Below are 20,968 nucleotides of genomic sequence, written 5' to 3' on the forward strand. Positions count from 1 at the left end.
TCAGCTCCCTGTGTACTTTGTGGAGGCAATTGCTGCTGGTCAATGTCTCCGCGGAGGAATTGATTATAATTCATTTTAATGAACATCATCTTCTCCACATTTTCTGGATGTAACCTCGTACGCCGATTGCTGACAAGGTGAGCGGCGGCACTAAACACTCTTTCGGAGTACACACTTGTGGGAGGGCAACTTAGGTAGAATAAAGCCAGTTTGTGCAAGGGCCTCCAAATTGCCTCTTTTTCCTGCCAGTATAAGTACGGACTGTGTGACGTGCCTACTTGGATGCGGTCACTCATATAATCCTCCACCATTCTTTCAATGTTGAGAGAATCATATGCAGTGACAGTAGACGACATGTCCGTAATCGTTGTCTGGTCCTTCAGTCCGGACCAGATGTCAGCATCAGCAGTCGCTCCAGACTGCCCTGCATCACCGCCAGCGGGTGGGCTCGGAATTCTGAGCCTTTTCCTCGCACCCCCAGTTGCGGGAGAATGTGAAGGAGGAGATGTTGACAGGTCGCGTTCCGCTTGACTTGACAATTTTCTCACCAGCAGGTCTTTCAACCCCAGCAGACTTGTGTCTGCCGGAAAGAGAGATCCAAGGTAGGCTTTAAATCTAGGATCGAGCACGGTGGCCAAAATGTAGTGCTCTGATTTCAACAGATTGACCACCCGTGAATCCTTGTTAAGCGAATTAAGGGCTGCATCTACAAGTCCCACATGCCTAGTGGAATCGCTCCCTTTTAGCTCCTTCTTCAATGCCTCCAGCTTCTTCTGCAAAAGCCTGATGAGGGGAATGACCTGACTCAGGCTGGCAGTGTCTGAACTGACTTCACGTGTGGCAAGTTCAAAGGGCATCAGAACCTTGCACAACGTTGAAATCATTCTCCACTGCACTTGAGACAGGTGCATTCCACCTCCTATATCGTGCTCAATTGTATAGGCTTGAATGGCCTTTTGCTGCTCCTCCAACCTCTGAAGCATATAGAGGGTTGAATTCCACCTCGTTACCACTTCTTGCTTCAGATGATGGCAGGGCAGGTTCAGTAGTTTTTGGTGGTGCTCCAGTCTTCTGTACGTGGTGCCTGTACGCCGAAAGTGTCCCGCAATTCTTCTGGCCACCGACAGCATCTCTTGCACGCCCCTGTCGTTTTCTAAAAAATTCTGCACCACCAAATTCAAGGTATGTGCAAAACATGGGACGTGCTGGAATTTGCCCATATTTAATGCACACACAATATTGCTGGCGTTGTCCGATGCCACAAATCCACAGGAGAGTCCAATTGGGGTAAGCCATTCTGCGATGATCTTCCTCAGTTGCCGTAAGAGGTTTTTAGCTGTGTGCGTATTCTGGAAAGCGGTGATACAAAGCGTAGCCTGCCTAGGAAAGAGTTGGCGTTTGCGAGATGCTGCTACTGGTGCCGCCGCTGCTGTTCTTGCGGCGGGAGTCCATACATCTACCCAGTGGGCTGTCACAGTCATATAGTCCTGACCCTGCCCTGCTCCACTTGTCCACATGTCCGTGGTTAAGTGGACATTGGGTACAACTGCATTTTTTAGGACACTGGTGAGTCTTTTTCTGACGTCCGTGTACATTCTCGGTATCGCCTGCCTACAGAAGTGGAACCTAGATGGTATTTGGTAACGGGGGCACACTGCCTCAATAAATTGTCTAGTTCCCTGTGAACTAACGGCGGATACCGGACGCACGTCTAACACCAACATAGTTGTCAAGGCCTCAGTTATCCGCTTTGCAGCAGGATGACTGCTGTGATATTTCATCTTCCTCGCAAAGGACTGTTGGACAGTCAATTGCTTACTGGAAGTAGTACAAGTGGGCTTACGACTTCCCCTCTGGGATGACCATCGACTCCCAGCAGCAACAACAGCAGCGCCAGCAGCAGTAGGCGTTACACGCAAGGATGCATCGGAGGAATCTCAGGCAGGAGAGGACTCGTCAGAATTGCCAGTGACATGGCCTGCAGGACTATTGGCATTCCTGGGGAAGGAGGAAATTGACACTGAGGGAGTTGGTGGGGTGGTTTGCGTGAGCTTGGTTACAAGAGGAAGGGATTTACTGGTCAGTGGACTGCTTCCGCTGTCGCCCAAAGTTTTTGAACTTGTCACTGACTTATTATGAATGCGCTGCTGGTGACGTATAAGGGAGGATGTTCCGAGGTGGTTAACGTCCTTACCCCTACTTATTACAGCTTGACAAAGGGAACACACGGCTTGACAAATGTTGTCCGCATTTCTGGTGAAATACTTCCACACCGAAGAGCTGATTTTTTTGGTATTTTCACCAGGCATGTCAACGGCCATATTCCTCCCACGGACAACAGGTGTCTCCCCGGGTGCCTGACTTAAACAAACCACCTCACCATCAGAATCCTCCTGGTCAATTTCCTCCCCAGCGCCAGCAACACCCATATCCTCCTCATCCTGGTGTACTTCAACACTGACATCTTCAATCTGACTATAAGGAACTGGACTGCGGGTGCTCCTTCCAGCACTTGCAGGGGGCGTGCAAATGGTGGAAGGCGCATGCTCTTCACGTCCAGTGTTGGGAAGGTCAGGCATCGCAACCGACACAATTGGACTCTCCTTGTGGATTTGGGATTTCGAAGAACGCACAGTTCTTTGCGGTGCTTTTGCCAGCTTGAGTCTTTTCAGTTTTCTAGCGAGAGGCTGAGTGCTTCCATCCTCATGTGAAGCTGAACCACTAGCCATGAACATAGGCCAGGGCCTCAGCCGTTCCTTGCCACTCCTTGTGGTAAATGGCATATTGGCAAGTTTACGCTTCTCCTCCGACAATTTTATTTTAGGTTTTGGAGTCCTTTTTTTACTGATATTTGGTGTTTTGGATTTGACATGCTCTGTACTATGACATTGGGCATCGGCCTTGGCAGACGACGTTGCTGGCATTTCATCGTCTCGGCCATGACTAGTGGCAGCAGCTTCAGCACGAGGTGGAAGTGGATCTTGATCTTTCCCTAATTTTGGAACCTCAACATTTTTGTTCTCCATATTTTAATAGGCACAACTAAAAGGCACCTCAGGTAAACAATGGAGATGGATGGATACTAGTATACAATTATGGATGGACTGCCGAGTGCCGACACAGAGGTAGCTACAGCCGTGGACTATTGTACTGTACTGTGTCTGCTGCTAATATAGACTGGATGATAATGAGATGTAGTATGTATGTATAAAGAAGAAAGAAAAAAAAACCACGGGTAGGTGGTATACAATTATGGATGGACTGCCGAGTGCCGACACAGAGGTAGCTACAGCCGTGGACTACTGTACTGTGTCTGCTGCTAATATAGACTGGTTGATAAAGAGATGTAGTATGTATGTATAAAGAAGAAAGAAAAAAAAACCACGGGTAGGTGGTATACAATTATGGATGGACGGCCGAGTGCCGACACAGAGGTAGCTACAGCCGTGGACTACCGTACTGTGTCTGCTGCTAATATAGACTGGTTGATAATGAGATGTAGTATGTATAAAGAAGAAAGAAAAAAAAACCACGGGTAGGTGGTATACAATTATGGACGGACTGCCGAGTGCCGACACAGAGGTAGCTACAGCCGTGGACTACCGTACTGTGTCTGCTGCTAATATAGACTGGTTGATAATGAGATGTAGTATGTATAAAGAAGAAAGAAAAAAAAACCACGGGTAGGTGGTATACAATTATGGATGGACTGCCGAGTGCCGACACAGAGGTAGCTACAGCCGTGGACTACTGTACTGTGTCTGCTGCTAATATAGACTGGTTGATAAAGAGATGTAGTATGTATGTATAAAGAAGAAAGAAGAAAAAACCACGGGTAGGTGGTATACAATTATGGATGGACTGCCGAGTGCCGACACAGAGGTAGCTACAGCCGTGGACTACCGTACTGTGTCTGCTGCTAATATAGACTGGTTGATAATGAGATGTAGTATGTATAAAGAAGAAAGAAAAAAAAACCACGGGTAGGTGGTATACAATTATGGACGGACTGCCGAGTGCCGACACAGAGGTAGCTACAGCCGTGGACTACCGTACTGTGTCTGCTGCTAATATAGACTGGTTGATAATGAGATGTAGTATGTATAAAGAAGAAAGAAAAAAAAAACCACGGGTAGGTGGTATACAATTATGGATGGACTGCCGAGTGCCGACACAGAGGTAGCTACAGCCGTGGACTACCGTACTGTACTGTGTCTGCTGCTAATATAGACTGGTTGATAAAGAGATGTAGTATGTATGTATAAAGAAGAAAGAAAAGAAAACCACGGGTAGGTGGTATACAATTATGGATGGACTGCCGAGTGCCGACACAGAGGTAGCTACAGCCGTGGACTACTGTACTGTGTCTGCTGCTAATATAGACTGGTTGATAAAGAGATGTAGTATGTATGTATAAAGAAGAAAGAAAAAAAAACCACGGGTAGGTGGTATACAATTATGGACGGACTGCCGAGTGCCGACACAGAGGTAGCTACAGCCGTGGACTACCGTACTGTACTGTGTCTGCTGCTAATATAGACTGGTTGATAAAGAGATGTAGTATGTATGTATAAAGAAGAAAGGAAAAAAAACCACGGGTAGGTGTTATACAATTATGGATGGACTGCCGAGTGCCGACAGAGAGGTAGCTACAGCCGTGGACTACTGTACTGTGTCTGCTGCTAATATAGACTGGTTGATAAAGAGATGTAGTATGTATGTATAAAGAAGAAAGAAAAAAAAACCACGGGTAGGTGGTATACAATTATGGATGGACTGCCGAGTGCCGACACAGAGGTAGCTACAGCCGTGAACTACCGTACTGTGTCTGCTGCGACTGGATGATAAATAATGATATAAAAAATATATATATATCACTACTGCAGCCGGACAGGTATATATTATATAATGACGGACCTGCTGGACACTGTCTGTCAGCAGAATGAGTTTTTTATAGAATAAAAAAAAAAACACCACACAAGTCACACGACGAGTGTTTAACTTTTTCAGGCAATCACAATATAGTATACTACTAACTATACTGGTGGTCAGTGTGGTCAGGTCACTGGTCAGTCACACTGGCAGTGGCACTCCTGCAGCAAAAGTGTGCACTGTTTAATTTTAATAATATGTACTCCTGGCTCCTGCTATAACCTATAACTGGCACTGCTCCCCAGTCTCCCCCACAATTATAAGCTGTGTGAGCACAGTCAGATATATACATAGATGATGCAGCACACTGGGCTGAGCAGTGCACACAGATATGGTATGTGACTGAGTCACTGTGTATCGTTTTTTTCAGGCAGAGAACGGATTATATTAAATAAAACTGCACTGTCTGGTGGTCACTGTGGTCAGTCACTACTAAACTCTGCACTCTCTACAGTACTCCTAAGCTCCAGTAAATCAAGTGTCTCTGTCTCAAATCAATCTCACTCTCTCTCTTCTAATCTAAATGGAGAGGACGCCAGCCACGTCCTCTCCCTATCAATCTCAATGCACGTGTGAAAATGGCGGCGACGCGCGGCTCCTTATATAGAATCCGAGTCTCGCGAGAATCCGACAGCGTCATGATGACGTTCGGGCGCGCTCGGGTTAACCGAGCAAGGCGGGAAGATCCGAGTCGCTCGGACCCGTGAAAAAAAACATGAAGTTCGGGCGGGTTCGGATTCCGAGGAACCGAACCCGCTCATCTCTAAAAAGAACGGCAGGTTCTGGTTTGGTTTGTTAGTCACAGTTTTTACGGTGCTGGTGTGGTTTAGGTGCACTCACCTCCATTGACTTTTAAGGCCGCTAGATCACCTGACAGGGGGCAGCGTCATCACCCATCAGGGTGGGTAGTCAGCGTGGATGTCTGAGTTGGATACGTATGTATGGTTTTTGTGGTAGATGGAGAGAGAATTGACAGCATAGGAAAGGAATGAGTTAAACATCTTGGGAGGGGTGGACCTAGCTGGAAAGGAAAGTACAGCCCTTTGGAAAAGGGGAGGGTTAGTATATATAGGGAAGTATAGCCATTTTGTCTCTCTCTTGTTGGTGAAATTGCCTTCCCACCCTCCCGCCCTGTTGGTAGAGGTTCTGGCACGGAGTGCATTGGCATTGAATTGTTGGCTGGTTTTATCGTTGGCTATTTATTGGTGGAAAAGAACGGCAGTTTGTAGTTGTATGGTAAGCTGTAGTGATTTACAGTTTGATTTGGTTTAGGTGCACTCACCTCCATCGACTTATTGGCCGCTCGACCACCCGACCGAGAGGCAGCGGAATGGGCACCCATCAGGGTGGGAAGTCACTGTGGGGGTGGAGCTAGCACCTATTACCGTTGTTGACAGTTTGTAATTAAATTAGGATGGTTTTGATTTTAGCACTTTAAGGTTAGCGTCAGTTAATAGAGCCGTTCTTTTTTCTGCCACCATATGCCGGCTGATTCGGCATCTTAACAAAAGTTTTCAATTTACAGGTTTGCTATGGTTATGGTCAAATAAATAGCTAGCAATTTTTCTGCCAAACTCAAGTCTCCGTGTCTTTATTTCTTGGTATGAGAGGTAACAAATGCTTACTTAGAACGAAGGGGTCCACCAAAATGTCACTAGGATGTTTATAGGATTGTATTCGTTTTAATGTCTTTGAGGTTATCTTCAGTGGGTTTTTAGCCGTTCTTTTTCTGCCACTATATTCGGTTAATATTATATGCTAATTTAATATTTTCTTTTACAATTTTTTTTTAGTGGTTAGGGTTACAATAAATAGCTAACAATTTTCTGCCAAATTCAAGTCTACGTGTCTTTATTCTTAGTATAAGGGTATAGGATGTTTTTACTGTTAGAATGGAGGCACACATAAGCCATTAGGAGGTATAGAACTGTATCCTCTGAGGCAGACGGCGTCTTCAGTTGGTAATCACTATTCACGTAGGAGATCCCATCGTCCAGAAGATGCCTGTTTGTGTAGGAATATTAACAAGGTCAGCATCATGCAACAGCGGTTCAACAAGACTCACATCCTGTCCCCTGTGTCACATCCTGTCCCCTATGTCACATTCTTCCCCCTGTGTCACATCCTGCCCCCTGCGTCTCTCAGCCACACCATCATCTCCCTCTGGTGTCATCTCTCAGCACACCATCACCTCTCCCTGCATCATCATTCAGCACACCATCACCTCCCCCTGCGTCGTCATTCAGCCCATGCCATCGCACTCTATGTCTCTATGTGTGCCCCATGCTCTGGGAGCCCATGCTGCTGCTGTCAGGGAGACTACACTGCACTTGAGCGCCCCGTGCTGGCATTCTGACAGAGAGAATGGGACGTATTATAATACATTGCCGCCCCTTGGCACCTTCCACAGCGATGCTAATCACATATGTACTAACATCGCAATGCGGTAGACAAGCCCCCCTGCGATGTTGAATGGAGATACACTACTGGTGGGGGGGGGGGTGGGGGCATGTAGACACACTGGTGGTGGGGGATGTGGGGTATAGAGATACACACTGGAGGGGGAGGGGGGCATGGATTCACACACTGCTGGTGGGGGCATGGAGACACACTGGCAGAGGGAGGGGAACATGAAGACACACACACACACACACACACTGCTGATGGGGGGTTGGGGGGCATGTAGACACACTGGTGTGGGGAGAGGGACATGGAGACATACTGCTGATGAGGGTAGGGGAGCATGGAGACACACTGGGTGGGGAGGGGGACATGAAGACACACACTGCTGATGTGGGGGAGGGGGACATGGAGGCACACACAGTGCCGGATTTCTCACTAGGCATGTGAGGCACGTGCCTACGGGCAGCAGGTCCCTGGGGGCCCGACGATAGGCTACTTGAGCTGACGCCACATGCATGCCACTCGGTCCCCTCTCCTACACCTTGTACTGTATGTTGTGCTGCGCTGCGTATGGCATGACACAGGAGCGGATAACTTCAAGACTGAAGGCAGCGAGAGAGAGGTGTGCCCAGAAGATTTATATGGTGAGGTGCGGAGGTGCGCACTGCGCGGGTTGCTGTGGTAGCAGCAGCGGCAACGGGTGATGTGCACCAGGGTAGCGGTGAGGGAGGGCCAAGAGGATGACCAAGCTGAAACTTGACCAGGCCGCCGCTCCCTCCCTCCCCTGCTGCTGCTTACCGCGCCGCTGCTGCACGAGGGGAGGAAAGCGCAGCCTGCGACTCTCCTGCCCCTCAGTGTTTTCCTTTAATTTGGCGCCAGCCTGTGAGCCAATCAGAGCTTGTGGACCTTCAGCCAAGGCTCCTGATTGGCTGCTATACAGCAAGCTTTGATTGGCTCACGGATCGGCACCTTATTCAAGGCAGACACTGAGGAGCAGGAGAAGTGCACGCTGTGCTCTCCTCCCCTCACACACAGGAAGCAGCAATGAGGTAAGCAGCAGGGGAAGAGGGGGAGGGGGGCATGTGTACCTGGCACTGGGGGCATATCTGGCACTGCAGGGACATATATATCTGGCACTGGGGGCATATCTGGCACTGCAGGCATCTCTGTATCTGGCACTGGGGGGGCATTTCTGTATCTGGCACTGGGGGCATATCTGGCACTGGGGGAACATGTGTATCTGACACTGGGGGCATATCTGGCACTGCAGGGACATGTGTATCTGGCACTGGGGGCATATCTGGCATATACATTATACAGCAGTATCACTGGAATTATATGGCAGTACCACTGGACTTATACGCCAGTACCACTGGACTGGATTTATATGGTGGAATCACTGTATTATATGTCAGTACCACTGGAATTATACGCCAGTATCAATGGAATTATACGGCAGTACCACTGGAATTATACGGTAGTACCACTGGACATATATGGCAGTATTACTGGACATATATGGCAGTATCACTGTACTGAATTTATACGCCAGTACCACTGGATTTATAAGGCAGTACCACTAAACATATACGGCAGTATCACTGGAATTATATGGCAGTACCACTGGACATATACGGCAGTATTACTGGAATTATATGGCAGTACCACTGGACATATACGGCAGTATCATGGACATATACGGCAGTATCACTGGACATATACAGCAGTACCACTGGACATATACAGCAGCACAGGGACACCACCACTGGACTGATGCAGGATAACACAGCACCTGTCACACGCCAGAGGCGGCGTTCGCCGCGCTTACCCCTGCGTGCCTGCTGGTCTGTGTTGCGGCCTTCGGTGGGCCACGGGCTCCGGCGTCTGGCTGGCGCGGCTCCCGGCGGTTCTCCGGGGCAGGGGTGCCGCCATGACACCCGGCATCACGTGGGCGGGGAGCAGGTGACGTCATCAGTCTGTTCCGCCAATCCAGCGGAGGCGGGAGATTCAAAGTCAGACGTCGGACAGAGCCTCGGCGCCTGAGTGTCGTCTTTTCCCCTGAACTGGATGCCAGTGCTCTTGTTCCCGGCGAGTCTCTCTGAAGTTATACTCCAGTGTCTCCGACATTTCCAGGTGCTACTGAGTCTCCAGCGTTTCCAGCGGCTGGTGTGACCCTCTGCGGTCCAGTCACCAGTGCTCCTTGGAGTCAGCGTGGGCTGCGGGCTAGAACCACCGCTCTCAAGTTTTACAAATCATCTGTGTCTTAATCACCGCTAACAAGTTCTTCAAATCATCAGTGTCGATAACCATCGCTCACAAGTTTTTCAAATCATCAGTGTCTTTAACCATCGCTCACAAGATATTATCAGTGTCTTTAATCACCGCTCACAAGCTCCATAAATCATCAGTGTCTTTAATCACCGCTCACAAGCTTTATAAATCATCACTGTCTTTAACCATCGCTCACAAGTTCTTCAAATCATCAGTGTCTTTAACTATCGCTCACAAGTTCTTCAAATCATCAGTGTCTTTAACCATCGCTCACAAGTTTTTCAAATCATCAGTGTCTTTAACCATCGCTCACAAGTTCTTCAAATCATCAGTGTCTTTAACCATCGCTCACAAGTTCTTCAAATCACCAGTGTCTTTAACCATCGCTCACAAGTTCTATAAATCATCAGTGTCTTTAATCACTGCTCACAAGTTCTTTAAATCATCAGTGTCTTTAACCATCGCTCACAAGTTCTTTAAATCATCAATGTCTTTAACCATCGCTCACAAGTTCTTTAAATCATCAGTGTCTTTAACTATCGCTCACAAGTTCTTCAAATCATCAGTGTCTTTAACCACCGCTCACGAGTTCTTTAAATCATCAGTGTCTTTAACCATCGCTCACAAGTTATTATCAGTGTCTTTAATCACCGCTCACAAGCTCCATAAATCATCAGTGTCTTTAATCACCGCTCACAAGCTTTATAAATCATCAGTGTCTTTAATCACCGCTCACAAGCTTTATAAATCATCAGTGTCTTTAACCATTGCTCACAAGTTCTTCAAATTATCAGTGTCTTTAACTATCGCTCACAAGTTCTTCAAATCATCAGTGTCTTTAACCATCGCTCACAAGTTCTTCAAATCATCAGTGTCTTTAACCATCGCTCACAAGTTCTTCAAATCATCAGTGTCTTTAACCATCGCTCACAAGTTCTTCAAATCACCAGTGTCTTTAACCATCGCTCACAAGTTCTATAAATCATCAGTGTCTTTAATCACTGCTCACAAGTTCTTTAAATCATCAGTGTCTTTAACCATCGCTCACAAGTTCTTTAAATCATCAATGTCTTTAACCATCGCTCACAAGTTCTTTAAATCATCAGTGTCTTTAACTATCGCTCACAAGTTCTTCAAATCATCAGTGTCTTTAACCACCGCTCACAAGTTCTTTAAATCATCAGTGTCTTTAACCATCGCTCACAAGTTATTATCAGTGTCTTTAATCACCGCTCACAAGCTCCATAAATCATCAGTGTCTTTAATCACCGCTCACAAGCTTTATAAATCATCAGTGTCTTTAATCACCGCTCACAAGCTTTATAAATCATCAGTGTCTTTAATCACCGCTCACAAGTTCTTCAAATCATCAGATTCTTTAACCATCGCTCACAAGCTCTACAAATCATCAGTGTTATTAAACACCATGCACAAGTTCTTCAAACCATCTGTGTCTTTCAAACATCACTCACATGTTCTTCAATAGGTCTGGACACTCCCCCTTAAGTTCCCTTTCTGCTATATGACATTGTGTTGCTCTCTTCCTGCAATAAAGCTCTTTAATATTTCACCAAGCCATACTGTCAGAGTCCTGTATGAGGAAAACCTATATCAGGCCACCCCTGTTCCGACCCAGTTGTGGTTCCTCTTCCCGGCCATCGGAGGAGTCCCCGAGTTCACAACACCCCCAACCTAGGTCAGTGACAGCACCACTGCAATGGACTGGACTTATACAGCAGCACTGAACACATGGCAGCAGAGGACACCACCACTGTGACTGAACTGATGCAGCATAATACAACACCATTGAACTGATGCAGTACAAAACAGCACCACTGGACTGACCTTATACAGCAGCACTGGACATATGGAGGCAGAGGACACCACCACTGTGACTGGACTGATGCAGCACAAGACACCACCACTGGACTGATGCAGGACACTGAGGACGGAGACACATCCTCTCGCTACACTCTCCAATGCTGGAGTGAAAATGGCGGTGACGCGTAGCTCCTTATATGGAATCCAAACAGCGCGAGAATCCGACAGCGGGATGATGAAATTTTGCCTCGTTCTGGTTTCCGAGTCAGGCAGAAAAACCCGAGCCGGGCTCGGATCCGGGCTCAGGTAGTGAAGTTCGGTAGGGTTCGGTTCCCTGATTCCAGTCCATATTCCTTCAAGAATGTATGCAACAAGTATGATGACAGTCCTTTTGCAACATGTCTGCAAGATTTTTTCACTTGCAACACTTTCCACACTGATGGAATTACTTTCCACTAGTTCACGGATGAAGTGATGTCTTATAGCAATGTGCTTAGACCGTCCATGATGCTTTGTGCTACAATAAAGATCTAATGCTCCCTTGTTATCACATTGTACTGTATGTTGATGATCTCACTGTGATAAAGAAGACCTAACTCACATACAATCTCTTTCATCCAAAGTAGAAATGTGCGGCTGGCACTTTTCATGTTTTGGTTTTGGTTCTAACTCCACTCTTGTGTTTTGATTTTGGTTTTGGATCTGGATGATTTAAAAAAAAAAAAAAAAGAGCTAAAATCACTGAATTCTGGGGTAATTTTGCTCCTACGGTATTATTAACCTCAATAACATTCATTTCCACTAATTTCCAGTCTATTCTGAACACCTCACACCTCACAAGGGTCCTCATTCCGAGTTGTTCGCTCGCTCGCAAGCTGCACACGCTAAGCCGCAGCCTACTGGGAGTGAATCTTAGCTTCTCAAAATTGCGACCGACATATTCGCAATATTGCGAATAGACCTTTCTTAGCAGTTTCTGAGTAGCTCCGGACTTACTCTGCCATTGCGATCAGTTCAGTCAGTTTCGTTCCTGGTTTGACGTCACAAACACACCCAGCGTTCGCTCAGGCACTCCCCCGTTTCTCCAGCCACTCCCGTGTTTGTCCCAGAAACGGTAGCGTTTTTTCACACACACCCATAAAACGGACAGTTTCCGCTCAGAAACACCCACTTCCTGTCAATCACATTACGATCACCAGAACGAAGAAAAACCCTTGTAATGCCATGAGTAAAATACCTAACTGCATAGCAAATTTACTTGGCGCAGTCGCACTGCGGACATTGCGCATGCGCAGTAAGCGGAAAATCGCAAAATAACGAAAATCGGCAACGAGCGAATAACTCGGAATGACCCCCAATATTGTTTTTAGGCCTAAAAGTTGCACCAAGGTGGCTGTATGACTAAGCTAAGCGACAGATGTGTGCGGCACAAACACCTGGCCCATCTTGGAGTGGCACTGCAGTTGCAGACAAGATGGCACTATTCAAAAACTAGTCCCCAAACAGCACATGATGCAAAGAAAAAAAAAAGGTGCACCGAGGTTGCTGTATGACTAAGCTAAGCGACACAAACACCTGGCCTTTCTACTAGTGTCACGCAGTGGCTGAATGTCGAGAGTGGGAATCAATTGTTTGGTCCACTGACAGCATCTCCAGCACGACATTGTCATCTTTTAAAAATTCTGCATTTGGTGGACTTATACTGCGGAACCCCAGGACTCACACGGCAGTGTCAGACAGGATGGCACTTTTCAAAAACTAGGCCCCAAACACCACCTCAGGCAAAGATGTCGAAGAGGTGCAATGAGGTAGCTGTATGACTAAGCCAAGCGACACAAACAATTCCCACTGGAATAATACGTCCAAATCACTGGAATTATACGTCTAAATCTCTTGAATTAAATGGCAAAATCACTAGAAGTATACGTCCAAATCACTGGAATTAATTGGCAGTACCACTGGACATATATGGAAGTGTCAGACAGGATGGCACTTTAAAAAAATAGTCCCCAAACAGCACATGATGATAAGAAGAAAAAAAGGTGCACCGAGGTTGCTGTATGACTAAGCTAAGCGACTCAAACACCTGGCCTATCTAGTAGTGTCATTATACAGCCAAATCACTGGAATTATATTTCCAAATCACTGGAATTAAATGGCAAAATCACCGGAATTATACGTCCAAATCTCTTGAATTAAATGGCAAAATCACTGGAATTAAATGGCAGTACCACTGGACATATATGGAAGTGTCAGACAGGATGGCACTTTAAAAAAATAGTCCCCAAACAGCACATGATGATAAGAAGAAAAAGAGGTGCAAGATGGAATTATCCTTGGGCCCTCCCACCCACCCTTATGTTGTATAAACAGGACATGCACACTTTAAACCAATCATTTCAGCGACAGGGTTTGCTACACGACTGTTGCTGAAATTACTGGTTTGTTTGGTTCCCCACCAAAAAAAGAAGCAATCAATCTCTCCTTGCACAAACTGGCTCTACAGAGGCAAAATGTCGACCTCATCCTCATCCTCTGATTCCTCACCACTTTCACTGTATACATCCTCCTCCTCCTCACAGAGTATGAATTCATCCCCACTGGAATCCACCAACACAGGTCCCTCTGTACTATCTGGAGGCAATTGCTGGTAAAGGTCTTCCCGGAGGAATTTATAGTTCATTTTGATGAACATCATCTTCTCCACATTTAGTGGAAGTAACCTCCTACGCCGATTGCTGACAAGGTTACCGGCTGCACTAAACACTCTTTCGGAGTACACACTGGAGAGGGGGCAACTTAGGTAAAATAAAGCCAGTTTGTGCAAGGGCATCCAAATTGACTCTTTTTCCTGCCAGTATACATACAGACTGTCTGACATGCCTACTTGGATGCTGTCACTCATATAATCCTCCTTTTTTTCAATGGTGACAGAATCATATGTAGTGACAGTAGACATGTCAGTATTCGTTGGCAGGTCCTTCAGTCTGGACCAGATGCCAGCTTTTGCTCCTGACTGCCCTGCATCACTGCCAGCGGGTAGGCTAGGAAATCTTATCCTTTTCCTCGCAGCCCCAGTGGCAGGAGAAATTGAAGGAGTAGCTGTTGACAGATCACGTTCTGCTTGAGTTGACAATTTACTCACCAGCAGGTCTTTGCACCTCTGCACACTTGTGTCTGCCGGAAAGAGAGATACAACATAGGCTTTAATCCTAGGATCGAGCACGGTGGACAAAATGTAGTGCTCTGATTTCAACAGATTGACCATCCTTGAATCTTGGCAAAGCGAATGAAGGGCTCCATCTACAAGTCCCACATAGTTTATGGAATCGCTCCGTCTTAGCTCCTCCTTCAATTCCTCCAGCTGCTTCTGCAAAAGCCTGATGAGCGGAATGACCTGACTCAAGCTGGCAGTCTCTAAACTGACTTCACGTGTGGCAAGTTCGAAGGGTTGGAGAACCTTGCACAAGACAGAAATCATTCTCCACTGCGCTTGGGCCAGGTGCATAACCCCTTCTTTGCCTATATGATAGGTGAATGTATAGGCTTTAATGGCCTTTTGCTGCTCCTCCATCCTCTGAAGCATATAGAGTGTTGAATTCTACCTCATTACCACCTCTTGCTTCAGTTGATGGCAGGGCAGGTTCAGGAGTGTTTGCTGTCGCTCCAGTCTTCGGCACGCGGTGGCAGAATGTCGAAAGTGGCCAGCAATTTTTCCGGCTACTGACTGTCATTTTAAAAAAAATTCTGCACCACCAAATTAATTGTATGTGCAAAACATGGGACGTAGTGGAACTTGCCCACATGTAATGCACGCACAATATTGGTTGCGTTGTCTGATATCACAAATCCCCAGGAGAGTCCAATTTGGGTAAGCCATTCTGTGATGATGTTCCTCAGTTTCTGTAAGAGGTTGTCAGCTGTGTGCCTCTTACGGAAAGCTGTGATACATAGCATACCATCTCTAGGAACAAGTTGACGTTTGCGAGATGCTGCTTCTGTTGCCGCTGTTGTTGTTGCTGCGGGAGGCCATACATCTAATTAACACAGAAATTTGTTAAAAACCAGCGCTCCTCAAAGGTAAGGAAAACCAAGAGTATAGAGACTTCATCCTGATCAGCAGTCAGGTGTTCTCACACTTATGGAAAAACACTAACTTTAGTATTCAATCTCACTTTCCCATAAAGGTATCTTTAGTGGAAAAACTGCTGGCTGCTCGTCAGGAATGTTAAGCTTACAAAGTGAAATTTACATTAAAATTCTGTCTCGAGTTCGTTGAGCGGTATCTTTAAGCCTCCCACACTTGCAGATATGTAGAGGACAGACAGGAGTCAGGAGTTTTTTCACAAAATGAGATGATTTAATATTCCAATAAAAATTATACAAATTCAATTAAAAAAACGGATTCAGGCCCATATCCTCGGAACGGCAGGTGACATAATCTCCTATTTAGGTAAGATTTAAAGGTGTCGTTACACACGTCCTGTAATGGGTTCGGAGTCCGTCACTTGGTTAGCTTCAACTTGTTTCGGGGTTCGCTCACCCCTTCATGATAAAGGGTACTCACTGGGTACATGGCAGTCACTACAGAAGTGGACAGTGGTACTTTCCAGCGGAGAAGCAGTTGGTGAAAGAACTCTGAGAACTTTCATCATTTGCTTGCATTGTCCATTTGGTGTTTGTGTTTAAAAAGTCCACAATGGGAGCCAAATGCACAAGTGAGAAACGTTCGGCAGCCAGGGTTCAGGCTGAAAGTCAAGGGCTAAAAGGGTCCGCTGGTTACATAAAGTGCGGGAAATAGGGTCCATACACAGAGGTTTTTTGTGATGAATGGGTACGAATGATTGCTGATGATAGGGCATAATTTCCAAAGGTTGGTAGTTTTGAACCAGAGGTGCTGCAGAATGTTAGAAATAGGATATGTCTGATCAAATCCAAGAAACAAAGGATCAGACATAACGACTGTTTAAACATATGGCAACAAGAGGGAGAAATGCAAAGGGAACTTGCTGGTATAGCAAAGTCCAAAGCAGACAGGAATGTGAATGCGAGTGCACCACCACCGCAATATGTCGATGGAGAGAAGGCTGCTACAACCAATAGCATACCAGGAAATGATAGGAATGCACTTAGTAATTGTATTAACCCTAACCCATGCAAACTGTACCCTGTCCTAAATTCTCCCAAGGATTATGGTTCAGAGGAGGACGATGAGCCCAGCATGATCTCAGCCCTCTCTCAGGCAACCACCATGCAGGAAACTCAGGTGGGCACAGCCCAACCGGTAAGAGCAGTGGCTGTGTCTTCCACTGGAGGGAAGGGTGAGATCATAGCCACCGGTATGTATGGGACTGTTCATTATGCAGAGACAATAGCTCCCCGCACTGAGACAAACAAGAGTAAAGTGGTTGGGTTAAACCCTGTATGGGTAATAGCAGTTCCCAATGGAAGAACTGATAACCAGGGAGTAACCCCCATCAAGAATATTGCCATGTATTACCTGTGGTCCGGGTCTGAACTGCGGTCAATCATGTCAGAATTCCCCGATCCCAGGAGAGATTTAATCAGATGCCAGAAGTTTTTAAAGACCTGGGCAATGCCCATGAACCCACAAACAAAGATTGGCAGACAGTGTTAAGAGTGTGCCTACCCCCTAATATTGACACCAAAAAATTCATAACAGATTGTAAGATAGAGACAGACTGATGAATACAATCAGGAGAATGTGAGACAGATTAATATACAACTAGTATTGTATTTTCCCACAGTTGCAAAGTGGAATAAGATTTTCACAATTAAACAGAAAGAAAGTGACCTGGCATCTGAATATTTCCATAGAGCATTACAAGATATGGCTAAATACACTGGGACAGAGGATATAAAGAATGATGCGAACCACCGCGGGGTGGCTGTCTCTGTTTTAATGGATGGGCTCAAAGAGGCATTGAAAGTCAGAGTACAGACTTCTATGCCGAATTGGAGGGGGATTACGGTAGATGCCCTGAGAGAATCCCCTATTAAACATGGAATATCATCAAACACAAAGAATCGCAAGGGGAAAGGTTGATGGTGGTAAGTATACAGGCACTTGAAGGGATGACCAACCAACCGAAACCCTAGACCTTTGAAGAGAACTGGAGAAGGTCAATAAAACGTTACATTTGCCAGATGGAGGGACATTTTGCTAGAGATTGTAGGAACACAGGGACACATAGTAAGTATAGACCCCCTAGACAAGAACATGAGCCACGTTATCAGACACATAGGCGGGACAGGGAACATATAGAAGGAATTACGAACCACACAGAGGGGAAACAAGGAGGTACCCACCAAGGAAGGACTGGCAGACCTCCGAAACCTCACACATATCTCCCTCACACATAGTAGCTGCCAATGCTCTGCTGGAAAGCCCAAATCCAAAATAGAGGTCAGGTCACACCTGTATTTTGCAGCCAGTGAAACTGACTGCTGGCCTTGGAGATGAACCTGAGGTCATGGTCAATGTAGCTGGCACACCACAACCTTTCCTTGTAGATACAGCGGTGGCCAGATCTGTATTAAACTCTTAAATAGGTATAATGACCATGGGCAAAATGATATCGGCAATGGGAGTAACGGGAAAAGTGCAGCAGTATCCTTTGACTAACCCTGCAGAGGTTAAGATAAGGTCCTTGCATACCAAACATTCTTTCTTGTTGGCTGCATCGGCTCCGACTAATCTACTTGGCAGAGATTTATTATGTAAAATACGGTGTGTCATATATTGTACCCCTGAGGGTGTGTTTTTAGATATCCCTGAGAACCATGCGCAGGAAGTACAAGATATGTTAGACACCCCTCAAAGGATAGTGTTGCAGTCTGCCATTCTAGATGCATGTCCTTAAACAGGTAAAGGAAATGATCTCACAAATACCGGGTTCCCTTTGGACCAAAGATGGACAGGACACTGGATTGATGGCAAATGTAGCCCCAGTAGCAGTGCAAATTAAAGATGTCAGGATAGCTCCAAAAATCCCCGAGTACCCTCTGAAACCAGAGTTGGAATTTGGAGTATACCCTGTCAAAGAACGGCTGCTACAGCAGCACAGCCAGTAGTCCCATCTTCCCTGTGAAAAAGAGTGGGGGAGGAGTTACAGGCTAGTGCAGGATTTAAGGGGAATAAACAAAATAGTCAACAGCCAATTCCCCGTAGTGCCCAATCCAGCTGTCATCCTCATGCAGATTCCCTCCACCTCTAAGTACTTCACTGTGATTGACCCCTGCTCTGCTTTCTTTTCTGTTCCTTTTCACCCTGACAGTCAGTACCTTTTTGCTTTTACCCACAGGGGAGTACAGTACACCTGGACCCGTATCCTCCAAGGTTTCATTGACAGCCCAAGTATTTTCTCCCAGGCCCTACAAGACTGTTTGCAATCCTTTCAACCTGAGAATGGGTCAGTGCTGATACAATATGTTGATGACTTGTTATATGGGAAAATGTGGTCTTAAGAAAAGAGCAAAAGACAAAGAGCTGCTATATGCCTTTTCCAGGGCACACTTAGAAAAAATATATGTGAAAAATTATGAAATTATGAGTGAATTAATTCTTAACTTTTATTGGGATACACTTACTATAAGGGAGGAGGCGAATATAAATAATTTGTAATAAATTTCGGCCGATAAAGATTAAGAAGGCGAAAATATGTTTACTCCCCTTAATGTCCAAAATCACTATGTTTCAGAATTAATGGACATTTATGGGAGTAAATGCTCCATTGGGTTCAGCTGTCCCTTGCCAGAAATTTTTTTTTGTGAAATGCCTGGGGCTACACAGAGAACTGAAACGACTCAGATGGTAAGAGAGTAAAATACCTACGGTACCTAGTATTCCCTGGTGGTCTCCCAACCGGGTACTGACCAGGCCCTGCAGTGTATGGCTTCCAAGATCAGACGCGGTTGGGCATACTCAGTGCGGTTTGACCGTAGGTGAGTAAATCTCCAGTTTGTGCAATCAATTCCAGTATGTGGTTGCCTCAGGCAAATTTCATGAATGAGATAATCTGACCGGGACTGCCCCCTTAGATATAATGTAAATGATACTGTGCAGTAAAAAGACACACCGTGAATTAATGGGTGTCTATTGCAATGGAAAGGCACACTGTATTCTAATGAGTGTCTTATGCCCCCATATATCAATCCTAGAGATAAACCTGTGACTGAAAAGAGCCCCTGACGATTTATAAATCAGATGGATGTCCCTGTGGTTAAATGACACATCCTAATGTTAATGTGCATTCAAATTGACACAGGAAAAAAGGGGGGCGTTTATTTTTAAACGGGTGACAGATTATGATTGTTGTACTAAGTATCAATTGTTGCACTGAGTATCAAGATATCATAAGAATGAAAATTTGTTTTTGTAAAAATTATATAGTTGCAGAAAAAAATATTGTTATTTTAGAAAAAAAGAGAAAAAGAAAAAAAAGGGGGGTTTTGAAACCCTTGAAATAGGCACCTCTGAATATTTACAGCTTAATGCCGATATTGATCTATATAAGAGGTAAATGTTGACTCCCACTGTGTCTCTGAATTGTTGAGGCACGGCGGAAGAATCAGTATACTGTGCCTATATAGGAACCCTCCTGGTGAAAACTGAAAAAAACAATTGCAATCCAATCATAATAGTGTGCCTCACTGGATGTGAGGTTCAAACCTTAAAGTCTGTTTGCATTGGTGGGCAGTGTGAGGTCTGAAGTGTCCCGCAATCGTAGATGGAAGTTTCCAGCCGGGGAGAGTTCAGGAGCTGTGGAGTTGATATCCGCGGTCCGTGCGACCGGAAGTTGTTATACTCTGATTCATTTGAGTCGTCCTTGGCAGACACTAAAAAATTCTGTTTCACCTCTCCCAGGCAGGACACAAGGTTTCTAAGGATAAATACAGTTGTGCCGAACAAGGGTTAACTACTTGGGACACTGCTTGACACAAGGTCTAAGACACCTGACCACAGACAGGATACAGGCCATCCGTGATGTGACTCTACTGCAAAATCAGCAACAAATTCGCACATTTCTAGGATTGTGTGGGTATTGTTGGAATTGGATTCCAGGGTTCTCTATTCTGGCACTGCAACTGCAAGAAATGGTCTCTTCAAGCAAACCAGAACGGGTCTCTCATACTGAGGAGTCCGAACTGACATTTGAGAGACTAAAAGAGTGCTTGTCTCAAGCACCAGCATTGGGGATGCCAGATTATGAGAAACCTTTTGAGTTATATGGTACCGAAAGTGCTGGGTGCACGGCAGGGGTCCTAACACAGAAACATGGTGATGCCAGCAGGCTGGTAGCCTACTACAGTGCACAGCTGGACACTGTAGCATGGTCTCTCTCCACTTGCCTACGAAGTGTTGCCGCCATAGCTTTGTTGGTAAGTAAGAGTGAAGACGTAGTGCTAGGACATGACCTGACAATCCATACACCTCACGCAGTATCAGCCTTGCTAAACTCCGCCCAAACCAGACATGTCTCATCCGCTCGGTTTACAAAATGGGAACTATCACTGATGG

At 45.8% G+C, this 20,968-nt stretch overlaps 1 pseudogene; it reads right to left on the reverse strand.

The window, feature by feature from the left end:
• Positions 1-19,275: 19,275 nt before the first annotated feature.
• LOC134898190 (5S ribosomal RNA) lies at positions 19,276-19,394 on the reverse strand (annotated as a pseudogene).
• Between the last annotated feature and the right edge of the window lie 1,574 nt (positions 19,395-20,968).

Source organism: Pseudophryne corroboree, chromosome 3 (assembly GCF_028390025.1).
Source record: "Pseudophryne corroboree isolate aPseCor3 chromosome 3, aPseCor3.hap2, whole genome shotgun sequence".
In the NCBI taxonomy this organism is placed as follows: domain Eukaryota; kingdom Metazoa; phylum Chordata; class Amphibia; order Anura; family Myobatrachidae; genus Pseudophryne; species Pseudophryne corroboree.